The 12,765-nt window shown below is 55.6% G+C and overlaps 1 pseudogene; it reads left to right on the top strand.

Annotated features, from left to right (window-relative positions):
• LOC129051232 (ubiquitin carboxyl-terminal hydrolase 6-like) overlaps positions 1-12,765 on the top strand; it is a 47,154-nt pseudogene that overhangs the window by 524 nt on the left and 33,865 nt on the right.

Consider the following 12,765-nt stretch of genomic DNA (forward strand, 5'->3'; position numbering starts at 1 on the left):
TGGCCTGGGAGGGAATGCATGTGGTTTTTTTTTTTTTTTTTTTTTTTGAGTTGGAGTTTCACTCTTGTTGCCCAGGCTGGAGTGCAATGGTGCAATCTCGGCTCTCTGCAACTTCCACCTCCTGGGTTCAAACAATTCTCCTGCCTCAGCCTCCCGAGTAGCTGGGATTACAGGCATGTGCCACCATGCCTGGGTAATTTTGTATTTTTAGTAGAGATGGGGTTTCTCCATGTTGGTCAGGCCAGTCTCGAACTCCTGATCTCAGGTGATCCGCCCACCTCAGCCTTCTAAAGTGCCGGGATTACAGGCGTGAGTCACCGCGCCCAGCCGGGAATGCATGCTTTTAGGAGAAATGAAGACAACTCAGGCCCCTCATTCTCCTGGTGTTTGCACAAGTGCCTTCTCCGCAGACCATGCTTCAGTCTCTTTCTTAGTTCTCCTTCTTACTGAAAGAGAGAAGCAGAGCCCCAGCATGTACCCAGCTGCTTAGGGCCCAAGCCAAGTACACAAGTTTCCTGGGGAGCCTGGTGAGTGGAAGGCACTGCAGATCCTCCCCAAAAGCGGCATCAGTTTTTGATGGATCCTTGAGCCCAGGACGGCAATAGACAAGACATCACGGTTCACCAGAAGAGAAACCAAAAATGCAGTGAGGAAGGGCAGTAGTCAAAGGTTCTATGCTCCAGGAGAAGGGGTTCTCAGGGCTCTGAGCAGCAGGCAGAAGACTTTATTGCATGTGTGGTTAGGTGATGGCGACCTACAGTTTTCACTGGGAACTGGGATCCAGAGTAACTCGACCTCCTACTCATGCACGTCTCTCTCTGTCTCTTTGCGTTTTGTGTCTCTCTCCATCTCTCGCCCTCCTTATCCTCTCAGTCTCCTCTGTCTCTCTCCCAATCTCTCGTCCTCTCTCTCATTCCCTTCTCCTCATCTCTCTTTCTCCTTTTCCAGTTCTCTCTCCCTCCTCATCTCGCTGCATGCTACTGTTCAGGCTCCCGGGGCTCCACGTGGATGGGCGGACACGGGACTCCTAGGCTAATTTTCACGGCACAAGCACAGGGCTGCAGGACCTAGGTCCCCCACTTTCCAGCACCCTCAAAATGAGAGGTGTGGGGTGTGCCAGTGCTCTCCTGGGTGGGCGCCCCACGCTCCAGGAAGCAGAAACTGCAGGACAAAGCTGGCGCAAGTGACATGCCCACATGGCTGCCAGCTTCCATCTTGGGATCTGCTGAGGCCAAAGCAGAGGACACCTGCCCACGACCGACCCCACACCAGGGTGGGGGGAGGGGTGGGTTTGGGGGTGGGAATGGGGATGGGAGCAGCCACTGCAAAGCAGTCCCTGGCTGGCTTCGTGCCCTGCACCCTGTCATGCAAGGCCTCTCCTCCTGCCCCACCCCTGCCCCTCACCACCTCCACCCCTAGGCTGTCCAGATCCAGGCTCCAGAAGTCTCCTAGGATCCAAGAACTAAGCGCAACCACTGGGCTCCACAGCCCCTAGTCCATGAGTCAGCCACCCCTCTGCATGCTGACAAACCTTGGCTGTCACTTATCCTCCACCCCAAACCAGCCTCAGCCCCATCCTACTGCAGGCCTGTGTGGCTGCTGGAGAAGCTGGGCTCCTTTCCTCACCCTGAGGCTGCCTGATAATCTTTCTGGATCCTGAAGAAAACTGACCCACTATTCTCATACTGGTGCAGCTTCTTCCAAGACCTCAAAACTGGACAACGTGAACTTGTCTTGTTTCTTGTCTCTTCTTGGTAGGACTGTCATTGGGACAGTATGAGATCAGGGGTCGGGGGAGAAAATGGATGAATGGATGGATGAATGGACATCCCCCCACCAGCATTACCACCTCCTCCTAAACATAGTCCTGAGAGCTCTATTTCCTGGTAAACTTCCCCCTTCCCACCCTGGTCCAGGGAAGCCCAAAGGCCAGCGCCCTCCACCCACCCTTCCTGGGGTCCACTCTACTGTCTGCTTGCCCAGATGTCTTAACCCAGCTTTACCAAGCTAGAACAGATAGCAGGGATGAGCCCCCAGCCTCTGCCAGGAAGATTTGCCAAAATGTTCTCAGTTTAGAAGCAGGGGCAGTGACGGGGCCTAGGGATGACTCCAGGGTTGTCACTCAAGTAGCAAGAAGGGCAAGGAGCCCTGTTTCCTGCCCTTACCCTGGGAGAACTTGGCCGGGTCTCCACAAGGCCCTGCAGGGGCAGCAGGAGAGCAAATCCACCCTCCTCTTGAGGAAGTCACCACCATCCCTAGGAAGCAGCAGATGGGGGTGCACTGGCAGAGACCTCGTGTGCTATAGGGCAAGGCCAGCAGATCTGTACTCAGCTTCAGCCCCAGGGGAGCTGCAAGATAGACTGATACCCTCACAGGTTTGGCTCTGTGTCCCCACCCAAATCTCATCTGGAATTGTAATTCTCCTGTGTCAAGGGAGGAACCTGGTGGGAGGGGATTGGATTTGGGGACAGTTTCCCCCGTGCTGCTCCCTGGATAGTGAGGTAGTTCTCAGGAGAGCTGATGGTTTCAAAGTGTGGCACTTACTGGTTCTCCACTCACTCCCTCCTGCCATCTTGTGAAGAAGGTGCCTGCTTCCCCTTCACCTTCTGCCATGATTGCAAGTTTCCTGAACTGCAAGTCAATTAAGCCTGTTTCCTTTATAAATTACCCAGTCTCACGTATTTCTTTATAGCAGTGTGAAAACAAACGAATGTAGTCTCCTTCCCTGAGGTGCCTTCTCCTTAGGCAACCAGCTGCCCCCATGCTCCTCCTCTGCCCCCTGGTATTTCCTTTTGCCTCATGAGGCCCAAGTGATCCACATGGCCAGCCCCAGCCCCATCCTACTGCAGGCCCGTGGGGCTGCTAGAGAGGCTGTGCTCATTTCCTCACCCCAAGGCTGCCTGATATGCTTTCTGGATCCTGGAGAAAACTGATCCACTCTTCTCATACTGGTGCAACTTCTTTCAAGACCTCAAAACTGGACAGCGTGAACTTGTCTTGTTTCTTGTCTCTTCTTGCTTGGGCTGTCATTGGGACAGTCCAAGATGTGGAGTCGGGGGAGACAATGGATGAATGGACAGTAGTCCAGGGAGATGTCCCTGTGAGTCCCGAACTGGGCCCTTCCTCCAGTGAGAAGCCTTCCTGAGTGAGTTTATACAGTCAACCCTTGGTATCCATGGAGGATTAGTTCTAGGGTCCCCAGAGATGCCAAAATCCATGGATACTTAAGTCTCTGACATAACATGGCCTAGTATTTACATATAAGCTATGCACATCCTCCCATATACATTAGACCATCTCTAGATTATTCATGATGTGTAATACAATGCAGATGCTATATAAATGGTTGTGATACTGTATTGTTTAGGGAATGATGACAAGAACAAAGTCTGCACATGTTCAGTAGAGACACAACCATCCAATTTATTTTCTGAATATTTTCCATCTGCTGTTGGCTGAATCCACAGATACAGAGCTCCTAGATACGAGGGCCAAGTATGCTTTGAGAGTAGGGTTGGTGAGGTTGCTAATGAGTACAGGGGAGCAGGTGTTGATCAGGAGGGCCCTGCACTGGGGCATCTGGACGCCCTGTCTCAGGACTTGAGACTCCGTTTGGATGGCACAGGCAGACTAAGCCCAAGTCAGAGCCCTCTCCTTGGATGTTCATTTTATCCCAAGCTCTTTCTGGACCCTGGAATTTGGCATCCCTTAGGCCGTGGGTGGAAGGACAGCTGAGCCACGTGTTAGATAACATGTCTAGAGGAGTGAGCCCCTACTGTGTGCCCGGCACTTTCCCCACAGGATCCTCTAGCTAAAATATCCAAGGGTCATGGAGAGAAATACCCAGTTAAAATACCAGAAATGAAGAAGCGATACAATTGGAGACACTAAAAAGACCATTAGAGATACTAAATAACCATTAGTTAATAGTATTAGCTTTTGTATTCTGAAATTCAACAGAAACAGTCACTTCCCTCCACCCCTATGTGTATCCCAGGACCACCCTGGGTAGGGAGGGCTGAGTTCAGGGAGGTCTGGTGCTGGTCCTGGGCTCCGGGGATGACAGTGATGAGGAACTGGGTGCACACATGAGTGGGGGAGCCAGGCCTGGCCAGAGAAGTAACACACATGTGCACAGACATGTTTACCCACATACACGTGGGCACGCATGTGCACAAACACAATGCAGGCAGGCATGTTGACGCCTCAGGCGGCGGAGGACCCTGACTCTGGGCCCTGCTGACCTGGGCAAGGCCCCATTGTGATGCGTGCCATGACATCAGAATGTCACTGGTGCTTAGCTCCTATCCGCTCTCAGCCTGTGTCTGTGTTCTACAGCAGTTACTAACACACAGTGGTGTTGGTGAGCAGCTTGTGGACTCAAAAGTTTTCTCCCTGAGAGGCATAACCCAGGCCAACTGATTCATCAGAATCAGGTGAGTGTCACCTGCTCTCTTCCCTCCAGGCTGACTTGGGGACAGTGGCTATGGTATGGGCGGTGTTGGCCTCTGGGCAGCTACAGAGGAGGGTCATCCCTGAGCAGTCAGCGGGCGCCCGTTCTACACTGCCTGTGTAGACAATTTTCTCTTTCGTCCTCATGGTGGCTTCGTAGAGTGGGTGCTGTTCCCGAATGTACCCATTCGACAGGTGAGACATCTGGGGTCAGAGAGGCGGTAACCGGCCTGAGAATCCAGACACGACTCTGGGTTTTGCTCTCAGCCCTGCTGTGTTCCGTGCTAGACTTCAGGCCTCAACCCTGAGACCTCCCTGCTCTAGATCCCAAATCTGCCCAGATTTCCGATCCCGATGGGGCAGAACCTGGCCGTGGAAGACACTGGGATGGATCCACTGTGGTTGGAGAGGAGGGAAGGGTCCTCAGAACACACCTGGGGTCTAAGCTGGGTCCTGATGGTCACTGTGGGACCCACTGGACACACACAGTCCCTTGTCTGTGAGTGGCATGGGGAGCCTTCTACCCTTGGGGAGTTGTGGAAAGTGAAGGAGCCCTGGAGGGCTGGCTGAGGGGAGACTATCTTCTCTCATATTCAAAGGGGTCCAGGCACTGGGGTTCTCCTCAGGTATTTCTTGTTCTGTCTGGCCTCGCTTTCCTTTTGCCCCAAGTATTGTCAGGAAGGATGGTCCATCTAGATGTTCTCCAGGAGCAAGGACCCACTGTTCTTCATCAGTGACCCAGGAAAATGAAGCCCCCTCCTGTAGGGACAGCTCAGAATGGTGGAGTCCACAGTCCCTCCCTGAGAGACGTGGTTCCCATGAGCACAGTGGCTGCTTTGGAGACAGTAGATCATTTTCATCCCCAAAACCAAACACACTCCTGCTCAAATGGCGTTATTCTAAAAGCAGCTTCACTGGTTAGACTGAAGGGCCATGGTAGCCCAAGTGATGAGCAGGGTAGAACGGAGCAGTCAGGAGAGATCTTGTTCCCCGAAGGAAACTGGGCATCTCTGTGGTCCTGAGCATCCCAGGAGGCCGATCGTACAGAGACTTCTGGTGCCTGACCGCAGTTCGCATCCGCATCTCTGGAATAGCCCATCACAGGCTTTTCACCCTTGGCAAGTGGATACCATTCACCCTGCCGGGGCAGGTGTGTGTGCATTTCCTGGCATAAGGGGACAATGGGATTCTCTGTCCAGGTCCCACTCTTCTTGAGTCCTTGGGAAGATGCCCACCCCTGCTTGGGGCTTCAGAATGCAGAGACCCATGGAGGTGTGGGCTACGGGGTTTGGCCCCTTTTTACCGGAGTGCAGTGGTGGAATGAAGGTTATACAACCAGCCAGCATCTGGGAGCCCGGTGGGAGTGGTTCAGGGGTTCTCTGAAGCTGTCGGGTACAGTGTAACCTTTAGACAATTTTGTCTCACAGGATGGACATGATAGAGGACACAGATAGTTTGCAGGCACAGGAGCGGGAGGACATAATTATGAAGTATCAGAAGGTACAGTTGGGTGTGCTCCTTGGAGGGAGGTCTCTTCCAGTGCACCCTGGTCAAAGGGTCCTGGGTTCCCTAGGAGCACAGGGCAGGGACGGGTGGCCAATACCCCTAGGCCCTTGCACCCTTTACCTTGGACCCCTCACCAAGGCTCCCTCTGTGTTACAGGGACACCAAGCTGGGCTGCCAGAGGACAAGGGGCCTGAGCCTGTTGAAATCTACAGCAGCATTGATCGCTTTGGGATTCTGCAGTGAGTCCTCTGCGCTCCCCTCACCCCTAAAGCAGCTGTCTCAGCTCAGGGATGGGTTTGCTTTTAGAAAAGCCTTTCTGATGCAGGACATGTCTCGCCAGGTCGGGCCAACCTCTTTTCCAGGGTCAGAACTCCTCCCTGGCTCCCCTGGAGGTCCAGCCTGAGGTTGTTGTTGGGCCAGAGGTGCAAGGCCCATGTAGGGAGCAGGTGGGAATGGAGACTGGGCTAGGCCAGGCCCCTGGGCTCTCAGCAGTTCTGTCGGCAAGTTAGCACAAGAGGAGCGGGGCAGCCTGAAGTTCTGGCCCTGTGTACCAGGAGACAACCCCGGTGAGATCCAAGGGTTGTGGCCACAGGGTGAGGAGACACCTGGCCCAGCCTCAGGGCTGTTGTCCAGCAGGTCTCTCAGAGCCCACCTGCCCCTGTCCTCCCTCATTTCCCTAGAACTACAGCCCTCACTGTCCCCATGGGGAAGCGGGAAAGGTGTGGGGACAGTGGGGGCTTTGGCCCAAAGAGAATGGGGGAGAAGGCGGGAAGGGCCCCGCTCTGGGCATCTCATGGTGAGACTAGGGAGGCAGCAGGGCTTGTGGCTAAAGACCCTGGGTCTGGTGCTGGGAAGGGATCTGGGGCCAGGTAAGAGGAGCCCAGCCTGGAGCCCATCCCTCAGGGATCACAGGATGGAAAGACAGCGGATGCTGGGCAAGATAAGGTGGGAGGGAGCTTATGAGGTGTGCCACTTCTGAAATGCAGGGTGTGTGGTTCAGGTATAGGGAGAGGCAGGTAGATCCTTGGCCAGCCTTGGGGCTGTTGTCCAGCAGGTCTCTGAGGGCCCACCTGCCCCTGTTCTCCCCCATGTCCTTAGATCTACAGCCCTCACTGTCCCCATGGGGAAGGGGGAAAGGCATGGGGACAGTGGGGGTTGTGGCCCTAGGGGAATGGGGGAGAAGATGGGCAGGGCCCCATTCTGGGCATGTCACGGTGAGGCCAGGGAGGCAGCAGGGCTTGTGACTAAAGACCCTGGGTCTGGTGCCGGGAAGGGATCTGGGGTCAGGTAAGAGGAACCCAGCCAGGAGCCCATCCTTTGGGCATCATAGGATGGAGAGAGAGAGCATCCCGTGGGAGGTAGGGTGGGAGGGAGCTGATGAGCCGTGCCACTTCTGAAAGGCAGGGTGTGTGGCTCAGATGCAGGGAGAGGCAGGTGGATGCTGGGAGGTCAGAACCTGCAAGAGCCTTGGGGCTGTCAAGTGGGATGGGTCCCTGGTGCACCCAGAGTACACCGGGCAGGTCTCAGGGCAGGCTCCCTTGAACCTGGTGGGGTGATGTGGTCACTCCCTGAGGTACTCCTCTCAGGGCCCGGTCGCCCACCCTAGGTGGCCCCCATCCCATCTCAGGGCTAACCTTTCTCAGCTCCAGCAGAAAGCACCACCTCGAGTCCAGGACGGGCAGCCCCATTGTGCAGCCTGACCACCCCCCATGCCAGGGTCCCAGTAACCCCAGCCAGGCTGTCCCTGCACTCCTTCTTCTCCCAGGTCCTGCCTCTCCTGGGAGTCAGCCCCACAGGAAGGCCCTTGTCCTCCCTTCCCTGTGCCTTCTCCCGGGCTGAGTCCTGAGCTGGATAGGGACAGAGCCAGTCCTTTCTGGGGGTCGGCTCCCAGGCTTGGGCGGTTCCAGGCCCTGTGCAGGTCCTCAGCTCTGCCTGGGTTGCCTTACAGTGAGACGGAGCTCCCTCCTGTGACTGCCCGGGAGGCGAAGGTAGGAGCCTGATGCATGGAGGGGCTGGTCCAGGGATGTAGGGACTGGGCGGGTGGTCAGTGAGGCAGAGGAAGCAGCTGGCCTGGGTGGTGGTGGGTGAGGGCAACACGCTGTCATTGGGAGGGGCAGCAGAGACCTGACCCCAAGTTGCCATAACTTTGGCAGTTTGTTAAAATTCCAAAGTGAGAACCACAGTCCTGGCTTGGAGGTGGCTGCCTGCTTGTATCAGGAACCCACCTAGAAGCTGGGACCTAAGACTAGTGTATCTGTGGCCTGAGGATGGCACATCCTGGGGTCCCAAAGCCAGCCCACTGGTGCTCATTTGCTCAAAGGCTCTCAGCCCTTAGGGTCTGCCCTTCCCTGGCTCCTTCCAGCTGGGTCCCACCAGGGATCCAGAGCCCAAGACCCAGCATCCACGGGTGGCTCTGGGAAGCCTGGCAGCTCCACTAACTCCAACATTCCTCATTTGGCAGCAAATTCGGCAGGAGAGAAAAAAAAAAAGCAAGTGGCTGGAAATGCTGAGTGAATGGGAGACATAGAAAAACAGCAAAAAGGTAATGTGTGGAGGGAGAGGCCCCTGGAAGTACTCTCTGCAGAGACAGGGGTCAGGCACTCATGGCTTTGGCCTGGCACCGTCAGCCTCTCAGAGGGGGGGTGGCACACTGTCCTCGCCCAGAGGACTGCAGGCCTGGTCGCCAGATTGCCTGCCTATTCGTGCAAGCATCACCTTGCTGGGAGGGAATCTGAATCTAGGGCTGGGACCACCTGGAGTTCAAGGCTAGGGATGCCCTGGTGACCTGAAGGAAGAAAAAGATTCAGATCAGAGTTTCGACTCTGAGTGTCCATCCACTCTTTCAGTCCTGGGAAGGCAGACCCTGTCCCAGCTTGATCTCACCTCTACTGAGGAATCATGGGGCCAAAACCGACAATTTCCAGAATCACCAGGCTCTGTTCCTTGCTGGGGTCACCCCGTGGCCTGTGACACCAGATTGTTTTCTGCCCACAGCTCATAAATCACATCTGTAAGGGCATTCCCATGAACATCAGGGGCCCAGTGTGGTCAGTCCTCCTGAACATTCAGGAAATCAAGTCGAAAAACCCCAGAAAATATAAGGTACTGTCAGCCAGAGCACAACAAACAGGACAGGCCGTGTCAGGGGCCCAGGTCTCCAGCTGGAGGGAACGTCAAGCCCACCCTGTTGGGGGTGGGGGGGGGATGGTCAGATGCACATCCTGGGCGTGGACAGTGGCATAGTCACCACAGACAAACTCAGCTCTGGTGACCCTCCCTGGCTTCAGTAACAAGCCAAAAAGCAGCTTTCTGCAGAAGGAAACCTTCCTTCTTTCCTTCCTTCCCGAAGTGCTGACTGTGGGCTGACTGCCATTTGGGGCAGGGAGTCTTCCATCTGTTCTGAGGCTGCTTCCTCCTCTTGGCCCTGCTCTGCAGATCATGAAGGAGAAGGGCAAGAGATCATCTGAACACATCCACCAGATCAACCTGGACGTGAGCAGGACTCTCCGGAACCATGTCTTCTTCAAGGATCGATATGGAGGCAAGTAAGCCTACGGGAGCCGCAGGGTCCCAGTGGAGATGGGGTGAACGAGAGGGATGGAGACTTCCCCGGAGCAGAAGCCAGGGTCACCCAGCAGGGATGACAGAGCTGCCAAGAGCTCTCCTGGCCCAGGGAGCAGCCGGCACCATGAACTGAGCACCTCCCTGGTTCCAAGCCCTGGGCCAGGCTGGAACATGTGGGGCCAGAACCCAGGAGGATCCTGAGGAGACAGAAGAGAGCAAAGAAAATCATGCACAATGGTGAAAGGTGCTCTCCCTGACCCATGGGGACGCATTGTAGGACCCACGGGAGGGTGGCAGGATGGAGGGCCCATGAGCCTCTCCAGGCAACACTGACAGCACCAAATGCTGGGAGAATTAGGGGTCCTGGAAACTCTCATCCAGGTCTGCTGGGAACATGACATGGCACAGTCACGTTGGCAGCCAGTTGGGCAGTGGCTCACAAAGCTCAATGGACTTGAACCATGCATCCCCAAGGTGTCACAGATATTGAACCCACTGATTTGAAAACTGACATCCACATGAAACCTGCATGCCAGTTTCACTGCTTGATTCCTTGTCACTCACACACGGAGCCTTCGGGGATGGCCTTCAGCACGGGAATGGGGAGAGACAGGCTGTTCCTCTGTTCAAACGGGAAGACCCGGTGAGAAAAGGGAAAAAACCAGTGATGGCTGCACGAACGTGGGTGGATCCTAGATGCATTTTGCTAAGGGAAAGAAGCCAGACCCAATAAGCTACCACAGTAGGATTCCCATTCCTAGGCCATTCTTGAAAAGGCCAAACCATAGGGACTGAGAAGCAGTCTGGGTGGCCAGGGGCTGACGGATTGGGGAGAGGCTGGGTGCATAGGGGAAACCCTGGAGATTTGGAAGATGAAGGAGTCTCTCCAGGAGGGGCTGGAGCAGTGGCCAGGAGACTGCACATTGGTTTGGAACCATGGAGGAACTGTACACCCAAAGACTGAACTGGTGTGTGTGCAAACTGAAAAAAAAAAAAAAATCATTCAGCGTGAAAAGGATCGGTCAACTCACTGTAGAACTGGGCTATTTGCATGTCACAGATGTGGATTTTACTGAAACATTTCTTCATCAGTCTCAGGCCCTGAAGAGCTCACTGCTTATCTAGTGAATCATCTGAACCTGAAATGGGATTTGTTGTTAGGATTTGTAGACAAAGTGAAACTAACAGCATCTGCACAAACCAAACCATAGCCCCCTTTCTCTGTTTCCTAGGCAGCGGGAACTATTCTACATCCTCCTGGCATATTCGGAGTATAACCTGGTGAGTATTCCCAGCAGTGAGGTTCCCGGGCCATATTTCCATATTCACAGGAGTGGGTGTCTGGTGGGGGTGTTGTTGCTTCTTTTAAAGTTAGTATTTGTGACCCACCAGGATATAGGAGGTAGGAGTCCAGCTCACTGCTGGCATAAACCTCCAAGCAAGGCAGTGGTCTCAAGGGGTCAAGCTGAGACACAAAGGAGTTGGGGCCTGGACTCCTGGTGTCACCTGGGCCTGACCACCACTTCTCAGAACAAGAAATGACGCCCTCCTCCTGGGGCTGCCCCAAAGCCCGGGAGTTTGGCAGTGTCACATGTAGGACAGTGCTCTCAGGAGACATTTTGGACAAGGTGCTGAAGTGCCTGATGGACTTGGCTCTTGTCATGAAATGAATTTGCATCCTGAGGAAGCCTCTTCTTCATAGGAAGCCTCCCCAGTCACCTCTGCCCTCTCCAATGACATGAGTCCTCCCAGGTGACCTCAGCCCTCCCAGGTGATGTCCTTCCATGGTGACTCTGGCTCTTGCAGGAGGTGGGCTACTGCAGGGACCTGAGCCACATCGCTGCCTTGCTCCTCCTTTATCTGCCTGAGGAGGATGCATTCTGGGCACTGGTGCAGCTGCTGGCCAGTGAGAGGCACTCCCTGCTGGGTAGGTGAACAGCTGCCCCTGGGGCCTCATGCAGCCAGACCCGGGGACGGCCACCGTGGCCAGATGATCTGGGCTTTCGGCCAAGGCACCATCCTTGTGTCACCAGCTTGTTGGGAGCCTTTAGGACGTCTCTGCTGAGGGTCCCAAAGGAGTCCACAGATGCCTTTCATCCCCATCAGCCGAGGGCATCTCATCCTCCCCGTGACCATCCGCTGTGTCCTGGAGCCACACCCTCCAGCTCTGATTCTGTGCAGCTGACTCTCCCCTCCCTAAGAGTCCTCCTGCCCTCCAGCTGCCTGGGCTCCTGCTGCCCTTGGTGCCCACGAATGGGCCGACCAAGCCCAGGTGGCAGCATCTCCCCATCCCGTGTCCCCTGGCATGACCCCACTTCCAGGAGATGACCAGGAAGCCCAGCCCCCACCCTATTCTGGCCGCTCTGTTGTGGCCTCAAAGTCAGGCTTGCCCTTTTTGCACCCTAGCCTGGGAGGCCTCCAGGGGAACCTCCAGCCAGGCTCCAGGGGATGTTCCTGTCCCACCTCCCCAGGGCAAAGGCCACATGGTGGGGTCACCAGACGGGAGGGTGGGAGGTCTTTGGGTTTGGGGGCCTCTGCAGCTGCCCAGCTCTTGCAGCTGATGGTTCCACATCTTGGGGGAAGGCTCTGATTTCATGATGGGCTGGGGGCTTCTCAGGATTCCACAGCCCAAATGGTGGGACAGTCCAGGGGCTCCAAGACCAACAGGAGCATGTGGTACCCAAGTCACAACCCAAGACCCTGTGGCATCAGGTGAGTTTATGGTCCCCTCGGCTCTTCTCAGAGGCCCTGCCTCCCGTGGGGCTGTAGGAGCAGGGAGACTGGAGCCCCTCATGGGACTGGTGACTGGCGGAGTCTCAGCCAGGGCCTGACCTGGGACGTTGGGTTCTCCATGGGCTGGGAGTTGGTTTCCTTTCCTGCCCTGGAGGAGACAGAGGCACAGGGATGGGGGCCCAGCTCCTGCAGAGCAGGGCAAAGGGCAGTGTGTCCACCAGGAGTGTGGGAAGGGGACAGTGTTGTGGGGAGCTCTGGACACTGCCCAGTGTTCTTCACTAGGGGAAGGGTCTTCAGAGGCCCTGGAAGATGGAGGCTTTTAGGGCAGCCCAGGGGGCACTGAGCACCTCTGTTCCTCCCATCAGGACAAGGAAGGTCTATGCGGACAGTGTTCCTCGTTAGGCTGCCTTCTCCGGATGTTGATTCAAGGGGTAAGGAGGCATAGGGAGATCCTGGCTCAGGGACCCTCCTTGCCCTGCAGTGCCCTGCTTCCCCATCTCGGGGGTCTGG

This window comes from Pongo abelii, chromosome 19, assembly GCF_028885655.2.
Source record: "Pongo abelii isolate AG06213 chromosome 19, NHGRI_mPonAbe1-v2.0_pri, whole genome shotgun sequence".
NCBI lineage: Eukaryota > Metazoa > Chordata > Mammalia > Primates > Hominidae > Pongo > Pongo abelii.